Source organism: Molossus molossus, unplaced genomic scaffold (genome assembly GCF_014108415.1).
Source record: "Molossus molossus isolate mMolMol1 unplaced genomic scaffold, mMolMol1.p scaffold_m16_p_4, whole genome shotgun sequence".
Classification (NCBI taxonomy): domain Eukaryota; kingdom Metazoa; phylum Chordata; class Mammalia; order Chiroptera; family Molossidae; genus Molossus; species Molossus molossus.
This window is the reverse complement of record NW_023425377.1, coordinates 24,064,827-24,081,807: the sequence shown is the minus strand read 5'-3', so window position 1 is coordinate 24,081,807 and position 16,981 is coordinate 24,064,827. Positions and strand designations below refer to the sequence as shown.

Here is a 16,981-nt window from a genome sequence, read left to right as displayed (position 1 = left end):
AAAGAGATAAACCACAGAACTTATATGCATGTATGCATGACCAATGGACATGGACAACTAAGCCGGGGATGGGGTGGGGAGGGGATGGGGAGGGGGGTGCCAATGGGGTAAAAAAGGAGAACTATCTGTAACAAAAAAATAAATAAATAATTTTAAAAAAGAAAAAGAAAAAAAAGGTGAGGAGCAAAATAAACACTATTAAATGGCGAGAGCAGAAAAAAAAAAAGGAGGAGTAATTATGTATTAAACAGAATTATTTCTCATGTTATAGTGGTGTTTACATGACTGAATACATTCAAAATTTATTAAACTGTATGCCTCAAAAAAAAAAGAGAGAGAGAAAGAAATGGGCTATTAAACTATGAAGAGTCATGGAAAAAAACTTAAATGCACATTGCTAATTGGAAAAAACCAGTCTGAAAAAGCTACTAACTGTACGATACCAACTATATGATCTCTGGAAAAGGCAAAACTGCCCTGGCCGGTTTGGCTCAGCAGTTAGAGTGTCGCCTGCAGTCTGGAGAGACCTGGGTTCGGTTCCCGCTAAGGGCATGTACCTCAGTTGCAGTTTGTCTCCGGCCCTGGTTGGGTTGTGTGGGTGGCGACCACTCAATGTGTCCCTTTCACGACGAGGTTTTTTTCTCTCTCTCCCTCCCACTCTATCTGAACAAAATATCGAAAAATGTCTTCGGGTAAGGAAAAAAAAAGAAAAGGCAAAACCATGGAGACAGTGCCCTGGCCGGTTTGGCTCAGCGGTTAGAGCATCGGCCTGCGGTCCAGAGAGTCCCGGGTTCGGTTCCCGCTAAGGGCACGTACCTCGGTTGCAGTTTGTCCCCAACCCTGGTTGGTCGTGTGGGTGGCAGCCACTCGATGTGTCCCTTTCACGTCGATGTTTCTCTCTCTCTCTCTCTCTCTGTTCCTCTCTCTCTCTCTGTTCCTCTCTCTCCCTCCCATTCTACCTGAACAAAAAATGGAGAAATGTCCTCGAGTGAGGATAAAAAAACAAAACAAACAAACAAAAACTATGGAGACAGTAAAGGATCAGTGATTACAGGGGTTAGAAAAGAGGAGCCGATAAGTAGATGGAGAACAGAGGATTTTTAGGGCAGTGAAACTATTCTGTATGATACTGTAATGATAGTATATGCCATTACACATTTGTCGAAACACAGAGAACAGCACCAAGAGTGAATCCTAATGTAAACTGTGGACTCTGAATGATAGTAGCACGTCAATGTAGGCTCACCAATTGTAAGAAATGTACCACTCCTGCAATGGTTGTCGGTAGTAGGGAAGGCTTTGCATGTGTTGGGTGTATATGAGAACTCCGTACTCTGCTAAATTTTGCTGTGAACTTAAATTTTAAATAAAGCCTATTTGAAACAAAACAATTTTTAAGGAGGAGGGGTGGAGTTTGAAATTCGGTTTTAAAAGAAACATTTTCCGATTAAAAATGTTAAAAGTTAATCAGTTCTACGTAAATGTCTGATTTGAGTTTCTGTGGGGTTTCTTTACAGTGCTAACATTGATTTGAAAGAGAAACACAACGCAACTGCATAAGAAACAAAACCTGGATGGACAGATAACATACCTTTCTTAATGTAGGGGGTTAGTCAGAATGTATCTGTCAGTAGACCAGATATTAAAGGACTTTTTATTTGGATTATCCTGTGATTAATGAGAGATTTTATCTTCCAGATTGAGGTAGCAGTGGAGGTGGGTAGAGGCAGAGATCATGGAAACCTCTAAGATCAGAATTAATCCAAAGTAGGAAAAGCAAAAGCTTTTCTGAAATTCAAAATGAGAGGCAAAGCTTAGATGTTTACTGAGAGATGTCAACTAGTCCTTAGCGTTTATTGTTCTTTAAATCTTGCTCTATCCATTGCTTCTCATAAATCCAAATGCTCAACTATCTTAAGAACAAGATCTCTTTTTATTTAAAAATAATTTCAGGTGGGTGGGTTGTGAGCTTTACTGATTTAGGTCTTAACCATGTGGTTCTCAAATCGTGGTCCCTGGACCAGCAGCCTCTGCATCACCTGGGAGCCTGTTAGAACTGCAAATTCTCAGACCCTAACCCAGAAGCACTGAACCAGAGACTCTGGAGGTGGGGACCAGCCGGGTGTGTTTTCAACAGGTCGTGTCGGTGATTCTGATGCTCACCAAAGTCTGAGAACCACTGTCTTAACCAAACTCTGAGGCTTGCAAAAGCAAGATTCTGCTCTTTCCTTCCTGGCAGCCACCAGACCTGGGAATTTGTTGATATAGGGTCTTGGAGGCAACAGTCAACTTTCCTAGAGCTCGCCTTGGATTTTCAAGCTTAATAGTCATTGGTAAGGTAGTCGTTCTTACCCTATCAATAAACTTACTTGATGGCCATTTACTTGATGGCTATCCAAAGGTGTACTGCTTCCTCCTGCCTCATGCATAATGAAAGAAAGGGCAGGCCAAGAAGAATATGGAAGGAGGGAGTTGTTAAAAATATAACAAGTTTAATTTCAGTGACAGAAGGGATACCTAAAGTGTAGAATCTACACTGTAGATGAGGGTGAGTTCTTAATGGAAAAAGAACGGTCTCATTCATTGTTGGCTCCTTTTTGCCATCCTTCCCTTCCCCTGAGCCCCTCTCCCCTAATTTACCCAACCTGCCACCAGGACTCTCGCCCTACCTACACCTTGGAGCTATTTCTGAATAATTTGAGTAACAGAGAGGAGAAAATAAAAGGGAGAAACTACATTATCGCACCTGAACACAACTGCCAGCCTCACAGTCTCTAGCCTTTCTATGCGCAGACTTGGTTCTACAGTCAAATGAGATGACGTTTGAGATCATTTACACCCTGTTGCAGACGGTAGTCTGGTGTGGGGCTTCAGAATACACACCAACCCACCCCAGCTGCACCGCGACCCAGCTGAGAGCACATGATCCCACCTTTGTAAGACTGAGTTACCTCATCTCTAAAATGGGGAGACTCAAAGCGTCTCTCATAGGATTCTTAATGAAGATTAAATGAGATCGTCCAAGGAAAGCATTTAGAACCATGCCGGGCACATATCAAGGGCTGGCTCACTGTGAGCTATTAGGATTATTATGGAATTGTCTCTGAGATGCTTCTCAGCGTTCAGCAGCATCTTCAGCATTTCTAGACACAGCAACAGGGTGTTGAGAAACCAGGAGGCATACAGGTAAATGTGTGAGGGTGGCCGAGATGGAAGGTGGTGGAAAAGCAGCTAGCAACACAACAATTCATCTGTTTGTTAAAATACTTTGCTGTGAGGTATTTCTGTACAAGGCCATCAGTCTTGTGTTTGAATTACAACAGTGATTTTCAACAGGAGTTGAGGCCAGGGGGTGGGATGGGGAGACGTTGTCTCCCAAGGGGATATCTGCTAATGTCCGGAGACGTTTATTGGTTGCCACAGCTTGCTCCTGGTATCTAATAGGTGCCAGAGATGCTACTAAACATTCTACAATGCATAGGACAGTCCCTCACAACAACAAAAAAAATCTAAAAAATGTCAAGACGACAGAGGTTTGAGAAGCCCTGAAGTACAACATTGGGTGACATTATCTTAATAAGACCTGGCACATTATTTTCAATTTTCAAAAAGATAATGGCATGGAAGATTCTGCATTTGATGGGAGGTGAGGATGGGTGATGTCTAAGAGTCCATCAACTCTAAGGCTTGATATATGTAGTTGACCCTCAACCACAAACAAGTCAGTGGGGCATTTCCCCCTTCTCCCCTTTGCCTATTTCTTTTCCCTAAAGACAAACTGAATTTTTGAAAAAGATGGTTAGATATTAGAAGGTAACCCTAAGACTTTAGGGGAAATGTTTCTTGCTGAAACAAAGAACATTAATGATACTTAGAAAATTCTAAACCTGGAAGAAAACTTAGACATGACCTAGCAACTGGGTTTTAGTTCAAATCTTTCATCATGTTTCATAAATGAAGAAATTGAGATTTAGAAAGGCCCAGAAACTTGACCTAGGTCATATAATGTTACAGTCATCAGAAGGTCCAGATTCTTCCCAAATATTTATTTAACTTTTTAGTGAGACCATGATAATATCAGGAGTCTCCTCTTTGTGCACTGGCTCCGCATCACCCCCCTCCCCCATGATCACAGTCTATATCTGTTCCTATTTCCAGAAGGAAATCCGTGAATATGAGTTTTGCCTGATAAGGTAGTGGCAGTGAGAATTAAAAAAAAAAAAAAAGAAAAGATTGAAGAGGTACTTAGGGGAAAAGAATAAAACCTGCCTATTAAACTGAGATCATTACTGATAAAGGAAGAACAGAAATAAAAAGTGAGCATTGCCCTGGCCGGTTTGGCTCAGTGGTTGGAGCATCGACCCGCGGACCAAAGTCATGGGTTCAATTTGGTAAGGGGCACGTACCTTATTTGCGGTTCGTCCCTGGCCCAGGTCAGGTCATGTGGGAAGCAGCTGGTTGATATGTCTCTCTCACATCAATGTTTCTCTCTCTCTCTCTCTCTCTCTCTCCCTCTCTCTCCCTCTCTCCCATTCTATTTGATGATAAATGGAAAAATATCCTCAGGTGCGGATTAAAAAATAAATAAATAAGGTGACCATTTCCCAGCAAGGTGACATGAGGATGCTGTGGTTCAATAACAGATGGTGAAATCAGGAGGTGGTTTGAGGTAGCAGGTCGCTTAGGCTGGGTTTCACGTGCTGTGCTTTGGGACAGAAGATGAGGGTTGAACAGTGTCAGTGAGGTCCAGCAGAATTGAGTGGAAGAAGACACGTTTAATCTGTTGGTTATGAGGCAACCAACTAATTAAAGGTTATGGTTACTCCGGCTTCGGGAGTAAAATCCAGGTAACTCAGAGATGCCAAAAGCATCACTGTGCTCTGGGCCCCAGGATCTCCGGAAGCTCCTGCTGGCTCTGATGCGCTGCATTTAAATGACCACCCGCTCAGCTGTATAATAAAATTTATAACAAATATGTTTCCCATGGGGGGAAATGATGCAAACACAAGAGAAAATTAATTTGGGGTTAGAGTGTATGGGAAAAAGAAAGACAAGATTAAAAAATGCCTCGAGAATGCTGCACACACCCCCTCGCTTTTTACTAATTTTCCCCCACACTCGATACTTCCAAAACTCGCGAACTCCACGAGTCTCGCGGCCTGTCCTGACTTTTTCCTCGAGTTTAGGGCACTGCATCCATCACCAGTGTCCTTTTCCTTCAACACCTGTGCTCACCAGCAGCACACAGCAACCTGTCCCTCATCACTGATGCTGAAGTTCCACACAGGGGACCCGGCAAACACGCCCACCCCCACCCCGGGTATCAGCCACAGCTCTGTGACCTGGGGAGTCACCCCAGCAATATCAAAACAAGGAGAGCAAACTTGCCTCAATGTCCTTCCATCAAAAGCCACCTTCGGTGCTGCCAAATCTGTATCCTCAGAAACATTTTTGTTCATTTTAACGGACTAGATGAAAATCCAAGCCAACATTTTTTCCTTAACGTTGAAATCTATAGAAAGACCAGCAGGTGCCGGGGATTCCCTCACCCCTGCCAGCCACCCCTTCCAAAGACAGCCAGCAGCACGGCGGTACACACTGGGCAGCGAGCTGAGGGGCAATGCATCTTCAGTTGGGCCTGGGATTCTGTGACAAGCAGCCGCAGGACGCTGGTCCCGGCAGTGACGGCGAAGCTTCATGCAGCACAGCGTGCCCACACGTTCACAGTCACTCGCACACAGCCCGCGAGACACTCAAGGCATGTATATCTCGTCACATACACATACGGTTAGACAGAGTACACTCTCACTCATTGCACATGCAGGACCATCCGTACAGTCCACATGTGTCTGGTTACACACGTATGGATGCATACATAGCCTACGTTCTCTCCCATTCTCTCTCTCTCTCTCCCCCCCCGCCCCCCCTCCATTCACACACAACCTCCCAGAGTCAGTGAAGACACAAGCAGTTTCACAAGTACTCACGTAAGCAAGTGCAGGGCGCCAGCCCCAACCCCACAGTGGTCCCAGGCTGGAGACATGTCCTGCACAGGCAGCCAGCCCACCTACAACCTGAGCCGGCGCGTAGCCCATCCCTGCGGCAAAGCCCAGGCTCTGGAGTCGGAGCCCCCACGCTCCACGCCGGGTTGTGCCACCCCGCCCCCGCCGCGTCCCCACGGACACACGTGGGCTCCCAGGCTCCTGACCCCGGGCACCGGCCGCACCTACCCGCTGCCCGAGGCGACGGAGCAAGGCGCCCTGGCAGACTGGAGCGGCCACCCCCAGCCGCGGAGCCGAGCTTCTGCCGCCGCCGCTGCCGCTGCGCTCCCCGCCGCCGCCTGCGCCCTCCCCGCCGCCCCCTCGGGCGCCGGCTCCAGTGCCCGTGCGGGGAGGCCGCCGGGCTCCAGGCGCGGCCCGGGCTGCGGGCTGCAGCACCCCGACCTGGCTCACCTGGGCGCGCCTCGCATCCTCCTCCTCTCTGGCCAACGGAGCCCATCCCGGCGGACTCAACAGCCCCAGCCCGTGCGGTCCCCGCTGTCGCCCCCACCGGGCGCGGGGGACGGCGGGGGCGCGGCTCGGGCGGCCCCGCGCAACGGGGAGTGGACGCAGACACCCGCGGGAAGGACCTCACCCTTCGGGGCTGGCCAGCCTGCGCCTTCCTGCAGCGACCACTATCCTGAGCTCCTGGGTGACCTTGGGCAAGTTGGTTAACCTCTCTGAGTGCCCATTTCGTCTATTGTGAGATAAACATGAAAGCTGAAAGCGCTCGCGGTGCTGGTGCCAAGGGGAAACCCTAACCCTCTACAGCTTACTTCCGTATGCCTGGGGCTGCCAGGGCAGGGTTAGATGGGAGCAGGGTTCAGAGTGAGCTCCATTGTCCCTTAGAGGCAAGGCTCCCACGTTTCCCGAAGGTAATGTTTCATTATCCTGAAGTTTTCATAAGTGATCCTGCCAATATTTGTGAGTCCACGATTTGCTTTCCGTACCTGGAGGTAGGTTTCTCCCAGTTCTGTCCACTTGGGATCTTGAGTCAAGCCTCAGTGCTCCCATCTGTAAAATGGGAACCATAAACTGGCGCTTGTGTTGAGACTTAGCAAAGTCCCTGCCCTTTGTCACCTAATGCCTGTAATATCTGTGAGGAACTGTGACAGAATGCAAAACATTTTGCCTCCACACATCTGATAAAGGCGTCAAGTTGCAGGGACAAAGCAGGTCCAGAGTTAAGGCATGTTGGGAAGGGGAAAGAAGAACCTTCCTTTGGTGAGACAGGTGAGGGGTGGAAGGGTCGGCCAGGCGGATAATTCAACCCCTATCAAGCACCACTGAGTCTGCATGGAAGCTTGACAGACAGAAGCCGTGACAGTATCTAAGCTCTGAAAGCAAGTAAGTGCCTCAAGACAATCTTAAAAATGATTAACTTACAATTGTGAGTACAACCCAAGCGAACTGGAAATTCAAACTGAGCGTGCCGGAAACTTGGGTGGGTCCCTTTCTCAGCCTCTTTCTCTGTGAATCTTTCTGTCTCTCATCTCCTGGTTCTTTTGCTGTGTCCATCTGCCTCACAGCCTACATTTCTTCCCCATTTTACTCTTACATTTTCTCTCTTCCCATTGCAGCCTGCCTCTGACCTTCACCTCTTCTTTACCATCTTTGTACTTTGTTTCTGTCTCAACACCACTCACTCTCAGTCATTCTGATCCCCACCTGTTACTTCTCTCCTTGGTGTGTGTATGTCCTGAGTCTTTATTCATCTTCTATACTCCCCCCCCCCCATTCAAAATTTAAAGGTGGAAACATTAGGCTATTTATCTACTAAGATATTAAGATCTAAACTTGAATTGATCACTATCCCAAATGCATCTGACATGACACCGTTATTCTCACAGTCATCTTTGCAGACTCCGCCCCCGTTCCCCTTCTCCCCACTCTCCACTCTACCACTTGCCAGTTCTGAGGGAGTCTGTCCCCGCTCTGCCTCTGTCATCTGTCTTTTCCTCCCTCCTCCCACAGGACTGAATCATATCTTTTCTGGAATCACCAAAAAGATCTAACTGGTCTCTGCCTTCTAGTCTTTCCTCCTTCCTGATGTCGGCATTGTCTTCCTCCGGCAGATCCCTGGTGGTATCACTCTTGCTCCAAAACCCTTATTCCACAAAGACAGAAAACATCTTCCCAAAGGTAATCACATCCTGACGCCAGGAACCTGGGAATATATTCCTGCACATGGCAACAGGGACTTTGCAAGGGTGATTAAATTAAGGACCATAAAATGTGAGATTATCCTGGATTGTACAAGAGGGCCCTTAACAGTGTGCCTGGACGTCTAAGAGAAAGGCACCAGAGAGATTCGAGGTGAGACGGACTTGAACAGCTGTTGCTGGCCTTGACGATGGAAGAACGGGTCCCGAGACCAGGAAGGCAGAAGGCCTCTAGAGGCTGGGGAAGGCAAGGAAACAGAATCTCCACTAAAGTCTCCGGGAAGGAAGGCAGCCCTGCAGACACTTAGATTTAAGTGTCATGAGACTGACTCGGGTCAGACTTCTGATCTAGAGAACTGTACGATAATACATTTGTGTTGTTTTAAGCCAGTAAGTGATAGGTTGCAGCGGCAATAGCTAATCACACTCCTCTCTTTTGCTCATGGAGGTACATACAAGTGTCTTATTTTGTTATTAAGGGCAATCCGAGGTAGTCCTTACTTTTAGCCACTTTGCTGTACCCAAACCTTGCGTTTTCAAGCAATCTGTTCCTGGAACACCCACCTTCTCTTCTTCTCTCGTCTGTACCAGTGCTCACAATGTCCTCTCCAGATGTTGCCTGCCGTCCCTCTCCTTGGTGCTCACGGATTCCACGGACGTGTTCCTGATCTCTCCCATGTTTGATTTCCCAGAACTTTGTATTTTCTCAAGGTATATCCCATTTCAAATGGTGCTTTTTAATGGAGAGAAGGGAGGAAAAGAGAGGAGAGGACTCTCAAGGCACAGGTTGAAACTGCTCCTGGCTCTCTGCTCCCTCGACACTGTGGTCATCTCTGTACTGTAGCGGTCACCACCACGCTTGGTGTTTGTGAGTCATTTATATGTCTGCATGGCCCAGCATGGTGAGTGCTTCCAAGGTGGAGACCCATCTTACCTCCCTCTGTGTATCCAGTCCCTTGAGCCACCAGATGTGCAGTAAGGACTCAGTAACTGTTTTGTGAATGAATGGAGCAAGTGCAACATCTGGCTGTGCTGAACAGACAGGGCTGCCAGTGAAATGTCTTGCATCATCTGTCTCTATTTAATGGAGCTGGTTAATTGAAGTACCTAAGTTAAAACGATGTGGTTTTAAATGGGTCTGCTTTGATGCATACCTTGAAACCTAGACTTTTCTTTTGTTTTATGTTTGTTTTTGTTTTGCTTTTGCTAGAGAAGAGTTCCACAATAAAAGGGCTATTTTTATCAGTTTTATTTGAAAAGGGATACTTTTGCAATTAAAGTATTATCAGCATACAAACTCTTTGGCCTAACAATTCTACTTCTTAAAATGTATCCTAAAATAAGCCTACGTACACAGAGATTTACCAACGAGAATGCTCACAGCAGGATCTTTTATGAGAGTGAATAATTAGAAACAGCCCAAATGTCTAACAATAGAAAATTAGCTGAATATATTATCCTTACCATGATATACCATTCAGGTATTAAACATGATTTTGTCAATTAATGTTTCTTAGATGGAAAAATGCTTATGAATATTTTATATTCTTTTTATACAGTAAGTGTAAATCGTAACTACCATACAATAAGTGTAAATTTAAAAGTTAAGTTCAATTTTTTTAAAAAAATAGCTTTGCCTCCAAAGAGAGTTATAGAAAAGGTTGATGTTTTTCCAGGTTCCAAGAAAACCCATTTACCAGTGAGATTCAACTTCTGATTATGATAAAAGAAGGAAAAAGTCACAAAAGGCTTGAAATACTATCTGGGCTTATTGTCATCCTATTAATTTATTCATTCTAGGAATAGTTATTGTACTATCTCAATTAAGGCCTTTGATAGCAAGCAACAGAAAAGGATCCTAGCTAACAAGCACCAGAAAAGTTATTGGGCCCAGCCGGTGTGGCTCAGTGGTTGAGCACCAACCCATGCACCAAGAGGTCACTGGTTCAATTCCTCCTGGTCAGGGCACATGCCCAGGTTGTGGGCCTGATCCCCAGTAGGGGGCATGCAGGAGGCAGCCAATCCATGTTCTCTCTGATCGATGCATCTCTTTAATCTCTCTCTTAATCTCTTTAAAATCAATACAGAATAAAAAAGAAAAGTTATTGGAACTATTTAGGGGCTCACAGAATAATAACTGGGATTCTAGAAGCCAGGCTTGGAGAAGCTGGTTCCAGAAGAGCTCCAGAGAACCAAAACGTAGAAAGCGCAGCAACTAATTCACAGAGAAACTCCATCGGGGACAGTGGGCCGTCCCTCCTGACAACGAATGGCCTCCATCAGCCCCTCCCTCCCTCCTCACCCAAGTTCACAGTCTCTGGAGAACACACCAGACTGGCCACGGTTAGCTTTGCGTCTCCTTTTCCCCCTGCTCTGAATCAGAGTGAGGAAGGAAAGAACCTGGTCTCTCCACCGAGACTGCACACCATGGGGAGACTTTATTTCCCCAGTGACTTTGGGGTGTTGTCAGGAAGTTCAAATGGAAGCTGGCAGCCTGAAAATAATAAAACGGCCACTACAAGCTCTTTTGCTGTGTCAGGCTATTCCAGCTTCCTGGTTTGGAAACGGGGCAGGGAAACCGAGGCACCAGGAGGCTGTTGTACCAGTGGTTACACAGTGCAATGGTGGTTAGAAGTTTGCCCTTCTCTGCCCAGCCCAGATGGAAGGTGACGGGAGAGAGACTGAGGCCCCGGGAGCAGATGTGTGGTGTCTTCCCCAGTTCCTGGAGGAGGGGCGGGTGCTCAGGGCAGGACCCTCCAGTAGCAGTTGCTCAGTGGATCACTCCGAATTCAGCTCCAGCAGCCCAGAAACCCCACTCAGAGGAGATGAAAAAGTCTTTGGTTCCATTATTTCACTTATAAACTTGAAACATGTTCAGGTTTACTACTTTTAAATTGCAGAAACCATGACTGTTTTTCTCTTCTGGTTGTTCACACCCTGCGTCACTCGTCCACGTGTCCTGTCGTGTACTCACTGCATAGCAGCCGAAGCACCTTAGTGGCACCGCTCCAGGGGTTATCTTAAAAGTCTCAGAGCTGCCCTGGCCGGTTTGGCTCAGCGGTTAGAGCGGCGGCCTGCGGTCCAGAGAGACCCAGGTTCGGTTCCCACGAAGGGCACATACCTCGGTTGCAGTTTGTCTCCGGCCCTGGTTGGGTTGTGTGGGTGGCAACCACTCGATGTGTCCCTTTCACATTGATGTTTCTCCCTCTCTCTCTCCCTCCCGCTCTACCTGAACAAAAAATGGAAAAAAAAATTTTCCTCGGGTGAAGATAAAAAAAAAAACTCTCAGAGCTTGTTTTAAGCCATTTTGCTTTGGGTGTCCTAGCTATAGAATGGAGCCGTGTGTGTGTGTGTGTGTGTGTGTGTGTGTGTGTGTGTGTGTGTGTGAAAGAGAGAGAGAGGACAGACAGAAAACAAAGAGGAAGGAACAAAGTAGATGGAAATTAAATTCCAATTCCAAATTGCTAAAATAAATCAATGCCTCTCTTGAACTCACAAACGCAAAGCCTGCATACCTTCCATTCACTTAAGAGCTGCTGAAAATTTAAACAGTAAGAGAAAAAGTTTTAACACAGCTGCTAGGAACAGAAACCAAACTGTGAATACCCTTTCGCTAATGAGGCCAGGGTGGCTGGCTTCATTTTTATAAACTCCACAGAATAAATAAAACCCTGGAACAAGATGCAGCGGCATTCATGGGCCATTCACAGAAATCCTCACTGTACCTTATAGATGGTCATTCTAACAAAGCAACTTCTAACAAAACCTGTAAATGAAGTTGTTGATGGAGAAGGCTTTGCAATTTGTTGTTTGCAAGAGTCGACTCTCCCTTAGGGGGCCATGTTTATTCTTATTTTCTCCACGTCCCGGAGCGTATGATTATTTCCTCTCCACCAAACCAGAATCAGACCTGATGAGCAAGGCTCATTGCTCTGACTCCTCAACTTGGCCACCAGGGAGCTCTTGACCTGGACTCTGCCTCCTCTCCTGGCCCAGCTCACAACCCTCTCCTCCCGCTGAGCTCCAGCCTTGGTGGGCCATGACTTTCTAGTCCTGCACAGCTAGTGCTAGCCTCAGAACCTCGGCATTTACTGTTCTGTAGACCTGAAATGCTTCTCTTCCGGTTCAGCCTAAATAGCTTTCTTACAGAGAGGTCTCCTTTCGACCACGTCTCCCCATTCCCATTCTTTTCTGTCCTAGCTTTCCGTTTCTGTCACCCACAGCCCTTACCTTACTCTGTAACGACTTCAGTGATACATCTTTTCCTTGCTTACTCTCTGACTCTCCAGCAAAACCTAAGCTCCCAGAGGGAAGAGACTCTGCGCTCTGTAAAGAGCCTGGCTGAGAACGGACACTGCCTTGGTGAGGGTGAATGGATGGGACTAGGAACTGGACAGTTGAATTTGCATTCAGAGCTTCTGTGCTTTCCAGGGGGGTCAGAAGTGCCCAGTAACCAAGGGACCCCGCATCCCAGTGGAGGAGAGGATGATCCATCACTTCTATGAGAGGGTGTGGCTTCAACAGAAACAGACTCTCGAAGGAGGGGCTGTGAGATGGAACAGGTGGGCCAGACGCAGTGATGTCATGTCTGCTACTGAGAGTGGACGAGGAGCCAGAGGACAGAAGGAGCTCAGACAGCCTCTAACTAGACGGACTGCCGAGAAGTCAGTCTATTCCGAAGGGAATTAATGTGATTGAGCTAATAGGTATGAGACCACAAATTCAAGATAGAGTGTTCCTGGTAACTTGCTGTGTGCCAAAGTCTGCATGGACCTGCAGTTTGAACACTGAAAAGCCAACCACCTGCCGCAGCAGCGAACAGAGGCAGATAAAGGGCAGCCAAGCATGGTTATCAGTCCAGATAAGAGGCTCCTGGTCCATTTTTTGTGCTGAGCTGTTCTTTGTCCTCTGGTCTTTCTGATATTGTTGGGTTTAATCAATTTACATTTGAAAAGGCCGTTAACTAATTTGTGTTTTATTATCAATAAAAATCACATAAATGAATATTGAGCCTATCAGGAAGAAAAGCTAGAAAATGAAGTCTTTCAAGAACAGCTAAATCGATGAGATGGACATCATGCGTGTGACCTGCCAGACAAAACTCAGGCACAGCTGAAATTTTACAATTTATTTTTAAATTTCCATGTGGAAACATTGGCTGGGTTTGGGGACGCAGTGCTGTGAGCTTTGACGCATGTATAGAGTCGTGTCACCACTACCACCTTTAGGATATGGCAAAATTGGATTTCAACTTGGACAAGGGTAGTTGGGGGTAAATTATAGATATCCTATTTAATGGGACACTTTCGACTGGCTGAGGCTGATATGAACAGGTTGCCTGCACACTGCCCGTCCTCCCTGCCCTGTATCAGTTTGTTCCATTCACAAACCTGGAAGCCTTTGTCCTGTAACTAGATGAGGCTCTAATGGGAGCAGACACAGCAGTGGGAAGAAGAGAAGTGGATGGATATGGAAGGGCCTCTCACCCCACCAGATCCCTTGGCCTGCTCTGAGCTGTAGAAAGAAGGGGTTAGAAGAAAAACCAATAGGGGTGTTTGTAAAGGACTCGTGAGAGGCTGGACACAAGTCAACACTCTGTGATCAGGGCCCCACTGATGAAGTGGGGCTCAGAGCCAAGGAGGAGGCCATGGGAGAAGCAGGTAATTCAGAGCCAAATTCTCTGGCGTAGACCCCGGTGAGCTCATGGTGGGTAGTGGTCGCAGTGACCTGTCACCAAGCAGCGCTAGTGGCAAAGGAGGTGGTCAGAGCAGAGGGGCAAGGTGAGTATGGCTGACATGTTTGCATCTCAGGAGCATGAGTGGGATCCCTGTGGGGTCTCCTAACGATAATAAGGAGCACTTACAATAGGATGGTTTGAACTATCATTTCAGGCAATTATCTGTCTCACAAACATTTGACTAGTTTTCTATGTGGCAGGCCCTATGCTCAACCATGGGGAATGTGATGACTGAAAAGATGGATCCTTCTCTTCAAAGCACTAAGAGCCAGCTAGAGATAGGATTGGACACAGGTCATTTCAACACTTTGTGAAGCTTGATAAGGTGGAAGCGTAGGTGGCAAATGGAGCTCCTGGCATATATTACTTTGCTATCATTATCTTATTATGACACAACAAACATTTATGGAGCACATACAGTTTGCTAATTACTGTGCTAAGGACAGTTAAGGAACTTGCTACTCAGATGACATGACGTGGTTACAAAGAGCCAGAGCCAAGATTTGATCTCAGCCTATCTGCCTTTATAATCTTTTCTTTGATCAATCAGGAGATAAAAATCATTAACAGTAACAATAGTCATATATCAACAACACGAATGGCTGATGACTTTCTTGTATTGGGCCCTCGACTCTCTCATACTATTTTGAGAGCTACTCTGCAGAGGGAAACAATGCAATCAGCATGGATCTCTGAGGCGAAAGCAGAATAGGGGCCAGGATATTAGAGAGAGACCAATCAGACTGATGTAAGACTGTCTCAACATTTGGAACCATCTAGCACGGTAGGTACCAAAGCTCAGCCTGGGCGCCATCTGCCGGGAATGCTAAAGCAGAACCCCTGTCCCGGGTGGAAGGTTCAACATCACTGCTGTTCCTCGCCCAACTCACTGTGTCTCTGATGCTGAGATTTGAAAAGCTCTGTGTTTTTTGCCAGCTTCTTCTCGGGCTAACACTTAAATGTCAAAGGCCTTCCTTTTCTTTCACTCACCGTAGGTCCCCATACTATTTCATCCACATTGCTGGCTCTAATTAGCATTCGTATGCTAACAACTCTCCAATGTTGCGCTCCAGCCCAGAGTTCTTTTCTGAGCTCCAGATCCAACTCTTGGCTGTAAGATACCCATGCTGCTATGTGGGGGAGTCCTTGGTGCAACTGGCCTGCGTGAGCATGAAAGAGATGTCTACATGGAAAGAAGAAGAGGTGAATTCGTTTCAGTAAGATCTTAGAAAACTTACAGAAATCATGAAGGTGTTTGGCGGTGTTTAAAAACAGAAGGATCTGAACGTGAGTGGTACAGACTTGTTTCTTTGACCCCTTGGCAAGAAAATGTAACCTAGCAGATGATTTGGGACTTCAGGGACAATATGTGTACAGTCATAATGATTTAAATGTTTTCTGTTGTAGACTTCTAGAATCAAACTAGGGACATGTAAGAAGACTTAACTAGAATAGTCAGAATGTCTATTTCTCAATGTAAATATTAAATAAACAAAAGTACAACTGGCAAAGCTTGAGAGGTAGAAGTGGGAAGGTATGATGAATGGATGAGGGAACTTTAATGTCCTCATCGTACAGCATAGGAGTCAAGAGATGTTCATCCCTGTGGTTAATGGAATGAGCAATGAGGGTTGAATTATGCTATTTAAAGTTGCAGAGGTGACCACAGAAGGAACTCAGAATGTGCTGTTGGGATCTCAATAAACAGCAGAGCTCAAGAAATAGCTATGTAAGCATGTTGCATAGCAAGAGGAAGGGGATCTCCAGAAGAGAATGTAATGAACACTGGTTTCTCTATATAACTACACCTGTTTCCATGTACAGTAGTCTCCTCTTCCCCATCCAGCCGATCTGTTTTAAGGAAGCTTAGTCCATTGCTAGTCCTAGGAATGACCTTGATTGGCCTGACCCAATCAGCACATTCCATCTGCCTGGTTATAAGGATTGACACAGGCATAAGCAAGGGCCCCAGTTTGAGGCATTGGTGCACAAAAAGGCTTTGCCAGGGGTCTGAGAAGAAAATATATTTGCTCTTCTATGAGAGGACTCAGAAAGAATAAATCCCTCCTTCTCTGGACAGTTTGGGATAAGGATGCAGTATCATGAAATGTTCCAGCTATTTCTACCATCTTAGAGAGAGCCAGTCTGGGGGTAAAACCAATGCATGAGGAGAATGAACCAGAGAACCTCTGAGAAATGGAACAGAAGTCTGGATGATGTTGTCATCAGCTGGATCAAATTGTACCTGAAGCCACAGATACCCACTGAACTATTCAGTTACATAAAGCAATACATTTTCTGATTGCCTACCCAATATTCTTCATCTATTTCTGTAGGTAGTAAAACCCTAATTTTATTCGGTGGGGCACTAATCCCAAATAAATGACTTCATTCCCAACTTCTCAGCCCATGGCTGAGCTCTGGTCAATGACAGTGAAACCGATGTGCTGTAGAAAATTCCAGAAAGACTCCTTCAGTTTCTGTATATAGCTAGAGCATACTATTTTTCTTGCTCCTTACTCCTTCCTGCTGTGTGGACCGAGGAGTTCCAGCAGCAGGCATTAGGAAACCATGAACATGAAGGCCACAAGGGAGCAGGCAAATAGCAGAGCCTGGGTCCCTGGTAACATTGGAGCTTCCGTAGCAAAGATGGACTGAGTATCTTCAGATTCCTTTCACCTGAGAAAGCAAATGATAAATGTTTCAGCTATTATTAAATGTTTTTTATTATTTTCTCTAAACCTATTTGTAACCAATACAGATGATTTTTCTATAATTTGCAAATGAGACAGTCTCTATAGGTGAACTAAAAGAAATTCTCTTCTCTGAAGATGACTGATTCTTGGGTGGGGATAAGACAGGCAGATGCTGTCACTTTTCCTATGTGTATACTCACACACAAACATACCCAGTCATGACCTCATAGACCATCACATGATATGAGAAGACACTCACAAAATATTAAAAGAAAAAGCAGGCCAGGGCAGTGTGGCTCAGTGGCTGAGCACCGACCCATGCACCAAGAGGTGGCTGGTTCAATTCCC

General features: G+C 46.0%; 1 protein-coding gene across 2 annotated transcripts in view; it reads right to left on the bottom strand.

Annotated features, from left to right (window-relative positions):
• Positions 1 to 15,020, bottom strand: part of HTR4 (5-hydroxytryptamine receptor 4) — a 135,103-nt gene extending 120,083 nt beyond the window's left edge. Inside the window, exon 1 of one of the 2 annotated variants that reach the window (XM_036240244.1) lies at positions 14,928 to 15,020. The gene's annotated coding sequence lies outside the window, so the exon portion shown is untranslated. Of the gene's footprint in view, positions 1 to 6,230; positions 6,662 to 14,927 lie in introns of those variants that run through there. The other variant, XM_036240245.1, reaches the window with a different exon arrangement.
• Positions 15,021 to 16,981: the final 1,961 nt, after the last annotated feature.